Source organism: Schistocerca americana, chromosome 11, assembly GCF_021461395.2.
Source record: "Schistocerca americana isolate TAMUIC-IGC-003095 chromosome 11, iqSchAmer2.1, whole genome shotgun sequence".
Classification (NCBI taxonomy): Eukaryota; Metazoa; Arthropoda; class Insecta; order Orthoptera; family Acrididae; genus Schistocerca; species Schistocerca americana.
The window spans coordinates 37830995-37849637 of NC_060129.1; the positions used below are offsets into that span (position 1 = coordinate 37830995).

General features: G+C 42.9%; 1 protein-coding gene across 5 annotated transcripts in view; it reads right to left on the reverse strand.

Moving 5' to 3' along the window:
• LOC124554065 (zinc finger protein 708-like) overlaps window positions 1–18643 on the reverse strand; it is a 94704-nt gene that overhangs the window by 40054 nt on the left and 36007 nt on the right. The window contains exon 1 of one of the 5 annotated variants that reach the window (XM_047128110.1): window positions 523–567. The exons of the other annotated variants lie outside the window; for them this stretch is intronic. The gene's annotated coding sequence lies outside the window, so the exon portion shown is untranslated. Of the gene's footprint in view, window positions 1–522; window positions 568–18643 lie in introns of those variants that run through there. 5 annotated transcript variants of the gene reach the window in all.

Genomic DNA, 18643 nt, shown 5'->3' on the forward strand with positions numbered 1-18643 from the left:
GTGTTTACATTTCCTTATTTAGTTGTCACTGCATTTAAATTCGTTTAAACAACTTGTTTAAGTATACATTAACTATTACAATATATGCCTAACTTCATACTTTTAGATGTTGCTTGACTGACAGGCAGCTGGTGGTTTTAACAGGGTAGATACTCAGTGGTAGATGGCCTTGACCCATGCATGGGACTGTAGAGAGACATTCTGAAATCAGCTCTGTTCACTACCCTGAAACTCAGTACATCATAGGACCAATTTCAAAGCATTAACATTACACATCTTGATTGAATTTTCACAGTAAGCAATCAGCACACAGTGTCAGTAGCTGGACTGAAATCACTATCAGTTGCCCTATTGGCACACAAACTGAAGATAACAGACAAGGCTAAATATTCAATTTTCTCTTTCAAATCTATTTCATTGTGGAATATCATAATGGAGTTCCTCCTTTCAGTACCGGCATAAACATCATAATGACAGATTCTGAGATGATCAATTTATGTTGATTTTATACTGTGTACTCACTTAATAGAGAAAAGGCACCTGGGCAATATGAGATGGCTGTACAATACCACTCATATTACACTAAACTTGTTCCTTCTCTAACAGCAGCATATCAAACATCTCTGAGCCCATGGAAGTTTCCTAGTGGCTGGAAGAAGGTACCAATCAATCATATTCTCAATTAGTGTCACCTGATAGATGCACATAATCATAGCAAAATGAAGCATGAGCATGAATAACGCTGTATGGTATATTTCCAAGTTTTTAGGAAATCGACAAAAACCGTTAATAAAAATGTAATAGCAGACGTTTATTGTTTGCAGATGCAGACTGTTGAAAATAGTTGGTTGTGCTTTTTAAAATTGCACTAAGGACAGGTTTTAGAAAATACGTAACTATTAAAATGAAAAAACAGTGTATAGCAACTGATATACAGCATTGCTGTATATCACACTCTACTAGAACTATAAGGTTGCCTAGAGTCTCAAAGTATTAAATAAAAAAAATTAGAACAAGATACAAACTAATATTTATAGTAAACTGATTGCTTTGGTCTTAAATAAGTAATAGAACATGAGTTTGTTATGAAGTTGAGCCCAAAGCTGGCACATTACACTCAGCTGGCACACTGAATGTTTTCATAAAATGCCTGGATTTTGATTCCCCGTATTTCGTCACATCCAATAGATTGCCTTTCTTCTCCTTACAAGTTTCAGTACCCCATTGTAGAGCAACCAAAAACCAAAACGCAACAGAATTTCTTTTACTTCATGTTCAAAAACATGTTTCAGAATACAATGTCTTTCACATGGATGAAACTGCTTATGCCTTGAGGATCATCACTGCATAGCTTCGACCAAAGCACAGCAGTAATTTTCAAAGTAGGTGGCATTTTCAGAACCAGCTCAACAGATCCGATGCCCTTGTCTTCCATCATCTCCTGTATGGTGAACTTCGAAGGTACTACAGTGGCCTAAACAATGACATGCTTCCATTCTATAGGAGCCATAACTTTTGACACTTTCTTTCCTCAATCACTGCAAAGTTCCTGTCACAAGGCAGGAAACTATCACTCTAACATAAAAACTTTTTATGTATTTCCACACAGTACTTGCAGTTGACCAGATAGAAATAAAGTGCTAAAATTCTCCAGTTATCGTTCTGCCCAACATGGTGGTCAGACCATATAATTAGTTTGTGTCCCATACCTTTTTCAAGCATCACAAATTTAATCAGACAGGAAGCTATTTTGGCTGAACCACACCTTGCACCAGATCCATCCCCTAAATTTACCGTGTTAGTTAAGTACCAAAGTCATGAACCATGATATTATATGACGGCAACTGTCTCTGGCAGAATACCATGGAATGTGCCAATTTATGACAAAGTAGAACGTGTTGTACGTCCACGCATGTAACATATATATTGTTCCTTTGTAGCCATTTCTGTGTTGTTTTTTAGCAGTTTGTATGCTCAGCCTGCTTTTGCATAACAACTGACTAAGTTCTATGTTGTGCATTTGTATCTCATCTGAAGCTGTGATCATAAAGAATCATTAATTTCTGCACAGATTGAGATTGTGGTATAGACATTCTTTCAAAGATTTATTCTTACTTCGAGAAACTCAAACTGAGTTCTTGAATCGGGGACCTATCATCATTTCATATGACATGTGGCCTACACAAATATTTTCCTCAACCATCTTCAGAAGTGGTCACTCCACTTTCCAGTTTACATTGAAGAGAGAGAGTTTAAATTGCTGGGTGATGCAAAATATGTGAAGCAATGTTTTTTGACACACTTCTCTTGACTGGACTTCATACTTGAAAGCAGCCTGTTTCAATGAAGTACTGTCTGTCTTACCTTCCTTTCGTCTGCCTGGCACACCTATTTACGTAGAGTTTATCGAGTAAATTGCCTTTTCATTGTGCATCAAGGCATGGTATTCTCTGTACAGCCTTAACTTAATTTACATATTTATGTCCTAGAATCCTTCTTTTGAACAAACTTCTGTGTTGCACACATAGTCCTGAATCATGCTGTCACTACTACTACCCAATATCCAAGTGAATTATCATACTCCACATTCCCTTTCAATAATATAGCAGTTTGTTTTCTACTTTTTCATCACTGATAAAGACAGAACTGCAGTTAGTTTTATTCATGGTCTTAGAATTATGGGACAAATTTCAATGTTGGATCAACAACAAGTAATGGAAAATCCGGGAAGGAATGTAACAATATTATAAAGAGCAAACTTGATCGGGTGGTTGGTTTTGAGTATAAAGGGACCAGACTACAGGGTCATCAGACTCTCTTTTTCCTGACGGAAGCAAGGCTCAAGGTACAAAAACATTCAGCAGCACACCTAAAAAGAAAATGAATGGAATGAACAAAAAAAGGGGAAAACATATGCCACAAAGAAAAGCAGAAGAAGGTATTAAAACCATAGAGCATATAGTCTGGGCTGGCTGATCACAATAATAAATGAGGATGAGCCAGCCACTCTGCAACATATTAAAACGTCCACATCAAAGAGACAAGGCGAGAAGAGCACAAGTAGGGAAAAGATGACAACGAAGACAAACAAATGTAAAGAAAGTGTGACAGAATTACAATGGAGGGAGGGTGGCGACCTCAGAGAGAAGGCTAAATGCCCACCCTTGGATTGTATGACGAAACCCCCTCACAAATAAAACCTAAAATTGAATCTGTGGTTTGAAACATTGTTACCCAACACCGAAGGTGGGGTTCTAGGAAGGTTAAAAATCTGCCGTAGAGTGGTTAAAAGTCAGCAGTCCAGCAAGATGTGGATGACAGTCATATGTGAGCCACAGTGACACCGACGTGGGTCCTCACGACAGAGGAAGTAGCCATGTGTTAGCCATGTATGGCCGGCATTTGTTTGGTTTGGTTTGTTTTGGAGGAGGAGACCAGACAGCAAGGTCATCAGTCTCATAGGATTAGGGAAGGAAGTTGGCCATGCCCTTTCAAAGGAACCATCCTGGCATTTGCCTGGAGCGATTTAGGGCATATATGGCCAATGCAGAGCCAGCAGAGAACCACAGAGTCCCTGCGACAGGCTTGCATGGAGTCTTTTACACATCTGTAGTCCCCTTAAGGGCACAGAGTTTGTTGTGCATACTGAGATTATGCCATTCGGTCTCCCAAACCTGAAAAACCTTGTGGTGTAATAATGATCACAGGTCAGTTACAGGGATGCCGACCTCCATAACTGGTTTCCGTTTAGCCCATTTGGCCAGCCTGTCAGAAAGTTCACTTCCTGGGGTTCCAATGTGGCCTGGGGTCCAAACAAACAACAGTGGCCTGGGGTCCACACAAACAACACGGAATGACTGGACCGCTCCAGGGCATAGATGGATTCTTGGATGGTCGCTACAAAACGATGGTGCCGGTAGCACTGGTCGATAGCTTGTAGGCTGCTCAAGGAGTCAGCATAGAGAAGAAACGACTTGCTACCGCACATTGGATGTGCTCAAGAGCACGAGAAATGGCTGCCAGCCTTGCAGTCCAAACACTGCAGCCGTCTGACAAGGAGTGCTGTTCAGCATGTTCTCCATGAACATATGCAAAGACAATGTGACCATCACCCATGGAGCAGTCCGAGTAAACCACTTCACGGTCCCAGTACTTGTCAAGAATCGAGAGGAAGTGACAGCCGAGAGCTGCAGAGTTAACTCATCCATTAGCACCCTGTGAATGGTCCAGGCAAAGCTTCAGCTTTGGTGTACACCATGGAGATGTACATGAATGGACCTTGAGCATAGGTGGTAAAAGCAAGAACTCCACCTCAGACAGACAAGATCAGTTGCGAACTGCAGTCATAAGCCCTGACCTGGGCCTCCGATGCAGGAGATGAAATACCGTGTATGGGATAAGGAGATGGTAATGTGGATGCTCCGGAGAACTATGAATGTGTGCAAAATACCTGGCGAGCAGTTGTGCATGTCTAACCTTCAATGGAGGGACTCCGACCTGGTCACTGGACTCGTCCTGAAACCTCCTGTTACCGGTCAACTGGGTAGAGTAAACATATCGCTGAGGGCGCCACCAAACAATAAACCAGTTTCTCATAGTCAAGACGAGATTGAACAAGGGCTCTATAGAGCTGCGGCAGCTTAGTGCGATCTGCACCCCAGTTGGTGTTGCTCAGGCACCAGAGGGCATTGAAGTGCTGCCAGCAGTTCCACTTCAGCTGACCAAGATGAGAAAGCCACGTCAACCACATGTTGAAATCCAGTCGTAAGAATTGATATGTCTCCATTACAGTGAGTGGATCATCCTTAAGGTAAAGTTCTGGCTCCAGATGAATGGTACGACACCGACAGAAGGGCGTGACACACAACTTCGCAGCTGAAAACGAGAACCTGTGGGCTAGACCCCATGACTGCACCTTGTGAATGGTTCCCTGTAGGCACTGCTCAGCAACACCAGTACTGGAGAAGCTGCATGAAATGCATGTCATCTGCGTACAGAGAAGGCGAGACCGATGGCCTGACAGTTGCTGCAAGGCAGTTAATGGCCACTAAAAATAGAGATACACTCAATACAGAGCCCTGCAGGACCCCATTCTCCTGAATGTGGGGCAAACTATGGGAGGCACCAACTTGGACACGGACAGTACAGAGCGATAGGAGATTTTGCATAAAAATCTGGCATGGGCTCTGGAGACCCCACTCATATAATGTGGCAATGATATGATTTCGCCAGGTCATGTCTTAAGCTTTTCATAAATCAAAAAAGACGGCAACCAGGTGTTAGCGTCTGGAAAAGGCTGTTCAGATGGCAGACTCAAGGGAAACTAGATTATCAATGGTAGAGTGACCCTGGCAGAAAGTGCCCTGGCATGGAGCCAGTAGGCTACATGACTCCAGGACCCAACACAACTGTCGGCTTACCATACATTCTCACAGCTTAAAAAGAACGTTGGTGAGGCTGATGGGCCAATAGCTATCCACATCAAGTGGGTTTTTACCGGGTTTGAGCACTGGAATAATGGTGCTCTCCCACCATTGCGATGGAAAGACGCCATCACACCAGATCCAGTTAAAGATGACAACGAGATGGTGCTTTTAGTCAAACAATAGATGTTTGATCATCTGACTGTGGATCTGATCTGGTCCAGGAGCTGTGTCAGGGCAATGTGCAAGGGCACTGAGGAACTCCCACTCTGTAAACGGAGCATTATAGGGTTCAATGTGACATTCAGTGAACTAGAGTGCTTTCCTTTCCATCTGCCATTTGAGGGTGCAGAGGCTCAACAGTAGTGCTCAGCAATTGCCTTTGTGTCGGTAGATAACACACAACTGATGTTAGTGCCAGTAGCACTTGTCGTAGTCTGGTACGCTCATACATGTCCGATCTTCTTCCAGACTTAGGAAGGTGACGTATGGCACCAATGGTCGAGACATACCTCTCCCAACATGCCTGTTTCCGTCTTTTTATAAGCTGGAGAATGCGAGCATGAGCCCTTCCAAAGCTATTAACTATGCTAGGGAAGAGTGTCACTTACGTCACTGTAGAGCTTGTCGATGCTCTTTAATGGCCTCAACGATTTCTGGCGACCACCAAGGTTTTCGCTGGAGCACTATAAAGAACAAGGGATCGTTAATTCTGTCACAGAAACGATCGTTCTAGTGACCTGATCAACTACCACATTGATGGTACCATGTGATGGAGTTTCAATGGTGACATCAGAGGTGAAAGCTTCCAGTCTGTATTGTTTAAAGACCATCTTGGTAGACATCTGGGGGGGAATGGTGCTGGGGGAGTGACAGGAAGACGGGGAAGTGGCCACTACCACACAAGGCATCATGGGATCTCCAGTGGACAGATGGGAGAAGTCCTGGGATGCAGAGGGATAAAGCAATGGCCGAGTAAGTGCCATGAACCACACTGAAACGTGTGGGGGCCCCTAGTATTTAAGAGGCAGATGTCGAGTTTCAACATCTCTCACTTGACCAGTAAGCATAGTGCCACCCCACAAGGAGTTATGGACGATAAAATCTCCCATAAGTAGGAATGGTTTAGGGAGTTGATGAATCAGTGTAGCCAATGCTTTCAGGGGTACTGCACCATCCAGATGATGATGTATGTTGCAGGCAGCTATTTCCTGCTTTGTCCTTATCCTGACAGCCACAGTTTCAAGAGTGGTTTGAAGGGGCACAGGTTAACTGAATACTGAGTTCAGGCCATAGACAAGAACTCCACCTGACGCACTATTATAGTTGCTACAGTTCTTGTAATACCCCCTATAGCCTTGAAGAGCAGGGGTCCGCATTGCCAGGAACCAGATTTCCTGGAGGGCAATGCAGAAAGCAGGTGTAAACCTAAACAGTTGCTGTAGCTCAGCTGGGTGGTGGAAAAAGCCGCTGCTGTTCCTCTGGAGGATGGAGGCTGGGAAGGCATGAAGCATGCAAGGAGGCAGGTTACACTTCAGCGTCACCTGCTGCCACCAATTGAGTATTTGTATCCGTTCCTATTGTGGATGAGGCATCAAGTGAGATCCAGGTCCTCAGTAGATGCTGAGATCTCCACCTCATCCACAGGTATAGAACTGGTAGCTAGTAGTCGTGTTGAGGCCACCTGAGGGTTCTTTTTCTTAGCAGACTTCTTTTTTTTTTTGTTTGCCCTCTCACTTCTCTTTAGGGGCTTGCTGGGAGGACTTCTCTGAAGTAGCTTCAGGCATGGAGGAAGACCGTGCAGTTCTCTTTGACCAGCAGCTTTTCGCTCTTTAGCCACTGGCGAGTGTCTGCTGTAACCTTAGTGGAGACCTTGGGAGAGAGAGTCCCAAGCGACCGCTTCCACACGAGATGAGCCAGAGGAGGCTGTTGCTTCTCTGGCTGGTGGGTGGGGACTGATGTCCCCTGCATTTGGGGAGGAGTGGGGGGGGGGGGGGGGGCTTGCTCCTAAACTAGGTACTTGTGATGGCGATGGTAATGTAGCTGCAGCAAATGTCGACGTCAACCATATGGGTTGTAATCGTTCAGATTTACATTCAGCCTCTTGGTAAGTCAATCTGTCCAGGGTCTTGTACTTCATGATTTTCTGCTCCTTTTGGAGTACTGTGCAGTCTGGCGAGCCGGGGGAGTGCTGCTTTCCATAGCTGATACAAGTGAGAAGGGGCACACAGGGAGTATCTGGATGCAGTGGACATCCGCAGTCTCGACATGTGGCATTGGAAGTGCAGCGAGAAGACATGTGCCCTAATTTCCACCACATAGAGCACCGCATATGGGGAGGAACATTTGGTTTAACATCACAGTGGTAAATCATCACGTTGACCTTCTCAGGCAATGAATCATCCCCAAGGCCAAGATGAAAGCACCAGTAGTGAACCTGTTGTCTTTGGGTCCCCTGTAAATGTGCCAGATGAAAAAAACACCCCACCATTTTACATTGGCACAGAGCTTGTCAGACTGCAAGAGGAGATCGCAATTCAAAATAATCCCCTGGACGTGTTGAGGATTTTATGGGAAGTGACAGAAACAGGATTATCGCCCAGATGGTCACAAGTGAGTAATGCCTGGGATTGGGCTGGAGATGCTGTCTGAATCGAGACTGCACTGCTTCTCATCTTGGACAGTGCTGCCACTTCCTTAAACTTATCCTCAAGATATTAAAAAACTGAGGCTTCATGGGTAGAAAGAGTCTCTGTCCATTCTGCTACAGACTAAATACCGAGGCGAATATGGCTATCATCTTTCTGTAGCCCTATGTTTCTCCCATGGTGTAGCAAGGGAGGGAAAAGATTTAGGATCATATCTGTCAGCTTTGTACTCGATCTTGCCTTCTTGGAGACAGCTGGTGTCTTACAGTCACCAGCAAGGGATGACTTCATTCATTGTGGGTCATCTGCCCTGATGCCACCCATTCCGATCATGGGCTCTCCCCATGGGTGCCACCCAGCGACAGCAAAGGCCACATGGCATGCTGGCCATTGCCAGGAGTCCTGATGCCCCAGGAAGACAGGCATCTACTCCTTGGCATACATGGGGAGTTTACAGCTCAGGCATCAGCAGTGCGATCCCTGTGTTGTCAGGGGACTACCACCAAATGGGTGCATGATTGCCCCACCACAATGTACTGGCTACCGTGCTGGATATTGGGCGCAGAGAAATCCAAACTGCCATGAGGGTGAAAGAGTACAGGAGAAAATGGAAGAAGATGACGTACCCCGCAAAGTGTGCTCATCCAAATAGTTGAATTGCAGGTGGAGACGCAAAGCCACGACAATAGGCTCAGGACATCCAATCTAGGGGAACTATGGATAACTCATGCACCACGTAAGGCATCCTTCCCCATATGGCCCGCACTTCTGTAGAATTTGGAAAGTGGCAGGTCAAACCATAAAATGGGACCTGAAGTTATAGGCTTGAAGAGTGAGAGACTCCTTTTAGTCACGTCTTACGACAGGCAGGGATACCTTAAGCCTATTCTAACCCCCAGACCTGCAGGGGGAAGCAAAGTTGACATTTGTCATATTGCAGAAATGTTAAGTTGCAGATAGGAACAGCAAAAAGAGTGTGACAAATAAAACTTTTGGCCCATAAGCCTTTTGTCAAAAATAGATGACATACACACACATGACTGCAGTCTCGGCAACTTTAGCCACACTGTGAGCAGCAGCACCACTGCATGATGAGAGTGGTGACTGGGCAGGGGTAACGAGGAGGCTGGAGTGGGGAGGGATAGTTGGGTAGGGGTGACTTACAGTGCAGTGCTGCTGGGGAGCATGCAAGGATGAGGTGAAATGAGGGTAGGGCAGCTACGTGCTGTCAGGCAATTAGAAAGTGGGCAGAGGAGAGGTGGGAAGGGGGGCACCAGCAAAGGAGAGAAGTAAAATGACTGGGTGCAATGGTGGAATGATGAGGGCTGCATGGTGCTGGAATGGAACAAGAGGCTGAATGGGTGAGGACAATGACTAATGAAGGTTTAGGCCAAGAGGGTTACGTGAATGTAGGGGAAGTTCTCCCTGCACAATTCAGAAAAGCTGGTATTGGTGTGAAGGATCCATATGGCACAGACTTTGAAGCAGTCACTGAAACAAAGGATGTCATGAATAGCAGCATTCTTAGCAACCAGGTGGTCCACTTTTTTCGCTGGCCATTCATGCAGACAGATGGCTTGTCGGGTGTCATGCCCACATAGAATGCAGCACAGTGGTTGCAGCTTAGCTTGTAGATCACATGACTAGTTTCACAGATAGCCCTGTCTTTCTTTGATGGGATAGGTGATGTTTGTGATGGTGGTGGGAATATGTATGGGACAGGTCATGCATCTACATCTATTACAGGGGTATGAGCCATGAGGTACGGGGTTGGAAGCAGGGGTTGTGTAGGGGTGGGTGAGTAGATTGTGTAGGTTTGGTGGATGGTGGAATACCACTGTGGGGAGGTGTCGGAAGGATAGTGGGCAGAACATTTCTCACGTCAGGGCAAGACGAGAGGTAGTCAAAAACCTGGTGGAGAATGTAATTCAGTTGCTCCAGTCCTGGGTGGTACTGAGTTACATGGGGAATGATCCTCTGTGGCCATACAATGTGAGACTGGAAAGACAAAGCATGATATATTTATTTTTGTACAAGGCTGGGAGGATAATTACGATCAGTGAGGGTCCTCAGTATATTTTACAGACTATAAGATGCTGCAGGCTATAGGGTACACATTCATACTTAAGCACTTTTTAAAAAGGAACATTTTTACAATTTGCAATATTAGATTGCAAAGCCAGGCTAACAACAATTCTGTGTACAGAACCCAGCTGACCTAAAGTCCCCTGAATATCAAAATTGAACTTCTCCTTCATAACGACTGTCTTCTTCATATAAGAGATGGTCTTCACTGCCCACCAGAGCATTACCTATGCAGTACTTCTTGAAAGATTTGACCAAAATGTCTTCTCTTACAGTAGACAACAACTTTTTTCCAGTGACACACTGGTGTGATTGTAGGTCCTTTCAATGCTCTCTCTGGTGTAAGTCCTTGTTGGGTTTCATCTGTAGCATGTCAACTGAATTTGGTCAGAAAATACGCCAGAGCAGAAGTGAGCTGCAACAGTGCGAGCTGCAGGTGGGTGGGAGTATTAGTGCCAGCTGCAGGTGGGTGGGAGTATTACATGCTGCAAAGCAATACACAACCAACTGGTGTTGTGAAGCTGAGTCAGTTGGGCATGATATAGCAACAGCCAACGCTGGAGTGCATTAACAGAAGGTCGGGAGCCTTTCCTCACCTGCCACCAGTCGTGTTTAAAATATTTGCCTGAAGCCCTAAATGAACATAGTCTGGAACGAATAAACATTCAGCTATTTGTGTACTAAATGATTCTTGTCTCAATATCAGAGTGAACAACACCCACAAGCCTGTGACACCCAGAGCGACATCCTAGAATGCAGTATGGGGTCAGCTGTTTGAGCACTACACAGGGTAGCCTGCTATGAGGCATGAGGGAGCTGGCTGCTCACTGGAGGAAGTTTACGGCCATCATCAGCTGCATCGCTGTCGCAGCCAGAGTGACTGCTGACAGCAACACTGAGTGACCCCATATTCAGCCTTGCTCCTTGACCTGTCAGCAATGACAGATGTCTACTATTTCACTTAAGAGGCAACTGGAAGCCTCTACCGAGCTGTTCCTGATTTACTACAGCTGAGGGCTGGAAAACAGAAAGTAATTAAACATATCTACAGTCGCCCTGACACCTCATTTCACCCTCCACATGTGACAATCCAAGAGTCATGCAACATTGATGTCAGAACTTTGCCATCACTTCTTAGAGCAATGTTTGAACCTACACCCTATGTTACAGTGAATTAAAGAAAAAGAAAATCCTTATATTTTGGTCATAGAAAAGCCATCTGACAGTCGTGAATTTTATAACGTAGATTTTATTGCGAATAGAGAACCAGTGGATTTTTCTACTCTTAGAGGTAATGGAAGGTATGACTAGTTAGTGACTGTTAGATGTGCACGGTGTAACCTCAAGGGTCGTAAGTGCAATTTATGAAATCACTTCTAGGAAAAGTTACACATGTAATCATTTGGGCCATACGGCTAGGCAGTGCTGGGAGACAATATGGTTCATAATTACATGTAAGAATTAAGTTAATGTATTTTGTCTTCTTGTCTTGTGAATGTTAGTTATCGAAGTGAGTGTTGTCAAGGACAAAGCTTGAATATAACCAGAGACACAAGGTGTACCACAATCAGAAGTAGTATGCATATTGTTCGAGAGGGTAACAGAATTACCAGCAGAAAATAAGGAACTTTGTGGGTTGACAGGATCACGATCATTCAACACAGTGTAGATTTGTCAGACAAAAGTTTAATTGGTCCTTGTCCTGGTAAAGCAACCGACAATGAGCATGTCTTCACCTTCAATATCTGGCTCAGATGCACGGTTGGTCTAATGAAGTATTATTGACTGTTACAAAACTGATACTAACAAAGGAAGTAAAAACATATTTAGGGTATACAGGAGCTGTGAAGGGAGCCACAATATTCGAAGAATTTAAAGAAGGGTTAATTCTAAGATATATGGATCAAAATAGTGCCAGCCACTATAGGGAAGAATTCGCAGTGATAACTAAGAGAAATAAAGAAACTGTGGAAGAATTTGCAGATAGGATAAGGAAAATCAATGGACATACCTGTGCATCGGGGCAGAATGTTGAAGTTAATGACATTATTTTGCAAGAAGCATAGGAGAGGGTCTTCAAAGCTTTTTTAAGAGGGCTGCATGCAGAAATGTCAGAATGTGTGTGGACAGGGTATCTGACAGATTTGCACACAGCAGTGCGGTAACTACAGTGTGTGAGGAGATCAGTTTGTCTACTGGAATACAGGGCAAATGGACACTGTTTGCAGCTAATATAAAACATTTCAAGTTTGGACAAACAGGCCATGTAAGGACGAAGTGTTGCCAGCCTCAGGGTGATGTGAATAAAGAAAGAAGAAGTAACAGTTTTAAAAGTAGAGGAGCAGGTAGAAATAAGGTATTGAACACTAGCTGGGACCCCTGGCCCACCTATGGTCTTCCCAGTAAGACTAGATACAAAATTGTATGCAGATGTGGATGCCATAAAATCTGTATGGGATAAGAAGAATAGGAACAAAAATGATTCCATGATATCATTGGACACAGGGGAGAATGTTTCATTCACCAGTAGTTATCTGGTGAAATGTACGCAATTGGACCCACCACAGTACAGACTGCATGGAGTGGGAATAAAGACATCATCACACCATTAGGACTGTGGACACAGGCATCCACCTGAATATGGCTTAATTTAAACAATGATTAGAGATTGTGTCACATTCAATTGAGGGGTACAACATGATTCTGGATTAGATTTCCTTATCAGCATTGTGCCATACTCAACTTCCAGCTACATAGGGTGGAACATGGCAGAAAAATGCTTCAGTTAGGTTAGGTCATGGTAGAGAGGTGGCAAGAAGAGTCTATTGCGAAAGATGAACCAATTAAACCATGAAAACTATACTAAGAGTCGATTCGCCTGATTATGTATCTAAGAGTACTGGGAAATTTCTTTGGGTCAGTGTTGAGTCCCGCTTGCCGGCAGGAATTTTGTGTGATGGAACCATTAGAAGAGAATTAAGTATTAGATCAGGTGGGTTGTTTATTTAACAGACATATCATGCCCATACCTGTTTCTACGTACCATTTCAGCACAGAGGGCACATGATTAACACACCAGTTGTTAATCTCCAATATGAATATCTTGGAGGAAGACGAATGGAACATATGGGGTGTCAGCCACAGAGAATTGCCAGACATCACTGAAACTGTATGAGGAGCAAAAGTGAAGCATCTAGAGGGAAGCAAGAGCAAACAGATGACAAAACTACTTTTGGAATTCAATGGTTTATTTTTTCCAAAAGGACCATTATCAGGTACGCATATTACACAACACTGCATACCAATATGAAATGAGTCATCAGTCTACCACAAACCATACAGAAGAACTACCAACTTTCACCCAATTTTGAAGTTGTAAATCGATCAATAGCTGAAAGATGGAATACTTGAAGAATGTGATGTCGACAGTGGGCAGGAATATTTGTGCCAAAAATATAGGTTTGGTTTGATTACAGACACCTACATGAGAAAATCATAATGGATGCCTACTGTTTCCCAAACATCACAGAAACTATGGATCATTTAGAGCTATCCTAATATTTTTCAACAATGAATTTGCAGAATGAGTATCACCAGATAGAGCCTGTATCACAGGACTGACACAAAACAGCATTTCTGGAACCATGGGGACACTACCAAATCAGAAGGATGCCATCCCCATTAAAAAATGCACCTGTATAACATTTCAGAGGTTGTTGGACACAATTCTCAGAAGTTTGAAACCATGGAAACGCTGTGTATCTTGATGGAATAATCGTCTATGGAAGTGACAGCAGACAGCATATGCAGTGCTTAAGGGAAGTATTCCTAAGGTTAAAAGCAGTGAAGTTAACAGTGAGTACAAAAAAGTGTGACTTTTTGATGGAATAGATAGCATACCTAGGACATATCAAAAGGTGGATGTAACACAGACCAAGATTAGAGCTGTATGGGAATTTCCCATACCACAATATGTAAAAGAGTTGCAGTCACTCTGGACTTGTGAACTATTACCACCAGTTCGTAAAAGGATGTGTGGATACTGCCAAAAGGTTGACAATTGTTAGAAGAAGGGTACTAAATTTGTGTGGTCAGAACAGTGCCAGCATGCTTTTGAGAAGCTAACAGAAGCTTAAACATTGAGTCCAACTGTAGCATTTCCAGATTTTAATACAGAATTTGTTTTATTATGTGATGCGTAAACTCATGCACCAGCCTGTCTCTCATCAGAAGAGGTAGAATGTGTAGAACATCCAGTAGCTTATGCTCAAGGCAACTGAATTCTGAAGAATGAAATTATTCCACAATGGAGAATGGGAAGTTAACCTTATTTATGGACTTTCATACTTCAAATTTTATCTGTACAGTAAAACATTCAGAGTAATGACAGATCATACAGCATTAAAATAGTTGTTGGGGTTAAAGAATCCTTCCCAATAGGTTGACATATTGGGCAGCAAGGCTAAGCGAATTTGATTTTGAACTTATTCATAAAACTGAGAAGAAGCATGGGAATGCAGATAGCTGAAGTAGAAAACCAGCAGTATTACATATTACTCAGAATATCGAAGAACTACAAATTCAAGTAGAAGTCTTAGAGAGGGAAGTAGTTATTAAAATGGTTGCAGTCCATAGAAGATAGTGTTCCAGCTAGGGGTAAATTTGTTGCAAGAAGGGAAGTATTTAAAGGGTCTAAGGAAAGTACAGAAGGAACTATCGCCGAAGTTGAGGTTGGTTTCAGAACCTGAGCACAAAGGCTTGCCCTTTAATTTGGAGTAGCCACAGCATCATTGAGAATTGATGGAAGAAAAGTTTCTATTTCCATTTCTGTAACAGTAGCAGGGAAATAAGAACATCATGAGTGCTACATAATTCATGCATAGCTCGCCACAAGGGGAACACTGAAGAAATTTGTAAGAGTAAAAACTCAGCGACTGTCATTAACTGCAAAAGATGAAGGAAGATATGTAGAAATGGAGGAAGCAAAGTTACAAAAATGCCACAGAGAGAAAATCATAGTCTGTCTGCATATGGTAATATGAGCGGGGCAGGATTCCTGTGCAGTGAAATTGATAATGGGAGAAAGTAGGAAAGAGAATACTATTAAAAAGTGGCCCAGTCAGAATTGTACTTTCAGCATGTCGAGGAACATGGGCTTTGAGCAAGATGGTAGTAGCAGCTAGTTGTTACAAGAAGTGGAGGGGTACATCAGCAACGGGGGTAGAATGAAAGGTGAATGCTTTCTTATTAAATGGAACAGCGTCCAAATTAATGGGGCCTACTTTCTGCCTGTCCGCCATGATTGCAGGGATAACTCACCGAGCATTTCCCAGCCACATTTGTACTGGCCAGAAGAGCCCATGGAAGTGCCACCTGCCGCAAACCACCCAGCTTAAATCAAACTCTAGGGCCAGAACTAATGTAATCTGTAAACACACTTCTGAACCGGCAGGAGGGACCAATCTCCCTGGAAACGTTATTGAAACATGTAAATTCATATTGTGAAAATCAGCACCAGAATGAGACAACACTCACCATTGTCATACCAACCACTGCAACGGCACTTGTTCTGCTGAGCCTGGTGTTCTTCTGGTACACAAAAGACAAAGAACACGACCGAGTTCGGACCCAGCCATAGTTCAGGTTCCACTGCGTTGGATAACCCAAGCATAAAAGCAGCAGAATGCACAGTGATATAGTATGAAGAATAATCGATTTATTTTCGCTTTTAAGTGAGACGTAGAGTGTTGGAAAAAATTGTGCAAGAAGCACAGTAATGAAATTAGTACCATGGTGTCTGAGTCAAGGTGCAGAGCAAGGGGCCCTATGGAAATTTATAAGATTCAGTGAAAGGGTTAAGGTAACTAATTGTTAGAACGATACATAAGTGGCGAAATAAGGCCGGAAATACTTGTCGCCAGTAACTCTGGTTTAATGGGTAGTATAGTTTGGTCAATCCGAGAGACAGAGTCTTGACAAAAAGGTCAATGTAGCGTATTGACCATAATTGGTCAAAAAATATGCTAGAGCAGAAGAACAGCCAGCTGCACATGGGTGACGGTGTTATGTATTGAAAAGCAAAACATGGCCAACTTGCTTTGCAAAGCAGAGCCAACTGGGCATGGTATAGCAACAGCCAATGCTGCAACATGCTAGTGGAAAGACGGAAGTTTTTCATCACTTGCCACCAGATTAGTATTTACAATACATGCCTTAAACACTAAACAAACATAATCTGAAGTGTAGAAGTACTAAGCAGTTCGTATGATACTTGTCCCACTATCACAGGCAACACCACACACCTGTGACACCCACAGTGACATCCTGGAATGCAGCATGGTGTCCACCATTCAAACACAAGACAGGGCAGGCTGCCCTTAGTCACAAGCAAGCTGCCTGCTCACTCTTGACATTGCCTTCTGTGAAGATGTGTCAGAGGTAGACATACAGCAGGTCTCCAACAATAAAGGCCACTCTGCCAAAGCCATCTGCACACAGTTTACCTTGATACAACGCATCCAGCAGATGCTGCAGGCTTATATGCCAGCTACCATGCAGTACAAAGGCAGTCTGTTGTGACCTTACAGCCAAATAACAGTCCTCTCTTCAGAGGCCACATGTGGTCGACCCTGCCCTGGACTTTGGGATGCAGTTTCAGTCTCTATGAACTGTCGTTACATCCAAGAAACAACAGCACAATTCACACTAAGCCATCAGGCCACATCAATTTTTGACTGTCCTGATTCCTTTCTTTCTATGGCCCTCCAATGCCAAGTCTAGTAGGCATTTTCTCTGTGTCAAACTGCACTGTCTGTAGCTGTGTACATGGTGATTGTGAATGTGAGGTTACCCAACAAACACTACCTCGTTTCATATGTCCCCTGACATCATTAGCAAAGTTGTCAGTTCACCGGAATGCCATCTTCCATGAAGAACACAATCATACAGACATCTGGTTACAGATTGTAGGATCGTATTGTGAATGAAACACAAGATGGGGAAGTAGTAGTTTGTTGCTTTAATTCTGGATATAAGATTAGTTTAGGCCATTTTGCATTCAGTCCTCAATTGGCACATGTAGTGTTACTCATTTTTTTTCAGTTCTTCCTTACTGGCAAGCCAATCACGAATGGCTCTTTCTGTTGGAGGAGGACCAAAATGCCACTCAGCTGCTCTGTTTCCATATTGGTCTGCATATGCTATTATCTTCAATTTATAGCCCACATCATATGAAACCCCTATTTTTTTCATTAATAAACTACTAAAGAAAATTCTCTTCTGTTATCAATAATACAAATCACTTTCAGTTCAAGTTCACTGGCACTGTAGACTGCTGTGATACACCATAGGCTTGACAGTGTTCTAGGCTTGTGATGCCGGGGCAGGAGGGGGACAGTGTTAACAAGCTTGTTAAGCTCTACAGCTCATGTTCATTGCATCGGTGCACTGCTGCTGCCAGTTGAATCGTGTTGCCAGATAGTTATAGGTTTCCCACAGCATTGAATATATGGCCTTCTTTAAGCCTGGCAGGAATTTTAAAGCAAACACTGGACATTTTAAAATTAATTTTGAGTATAAGACACACCTGAATGATGTAAGAATTTTTTTTAAGAAAAAAGTGTGTCATTGTCCATAAAACATTGTATGGTTTTGTTCTGTATAAAATATAAAGTCAAATTGGTGATGTTTCCTTGTGAGTGACACACTTTAGGTCTCAGTGACCTGACCTTCTTTCCTAGCCGTCCTGTATCTGTTACTAACTCTTTCCAGATGAAGGAAATAATAATTCCAAATGCTAGGGAAGTTCCTTGTACCTTTGAGTGCATGTATTGTCAGTACTAGCTATTTCAACTCCTGAAGGTAAGTGAAGACCAGCCATTTTGTCTGACAAATTTGTTGTTTTGAGCCAATCCAAAATGTGAAAACGAGAGTAAAATATAATTTTCTGAACCTTATCTGTGTTTTTGCATCAAGGTTTATCTGTAGTATCTATTTTCCTGTCTGAAGAGCAAAAATGTAAATAATTTCCCCACATCTATTTTTTGAAAGTTAAAAGTAGAGGTTACAATGATATGAAGAATCTTTGTCTTCACATTACATACCTGATGTACTGATCAGTATGACACTTCCTGTGTGCTGATTTGAACTGCGTAGACCATGTAACAAAATACATTTTGTTTGGCTACAGTGTTAGAGGCATTTTAAGTTTAAATTCTTCATGTTTGCTGCCAGATATGGAACTAAAAATACTGATTAAGTTGTGATATCCAAAGAAGAATTTAACATCAAGGATTCTTACTACACAGAAGGTAGGTCAGGAAGAATGTTTAAATTTTTTGTTAGGTAACTTTAACCTAAACAATTTAAAAAAGATGTGCTGTAAAGCAAAGAATTTATGGCAGAATTATTTTGTGGATGAAACAATAAAAGTTTCATTTACTGAATAATTTACATAGAAATACATCTGTATATGAAGGCTGGTGCATT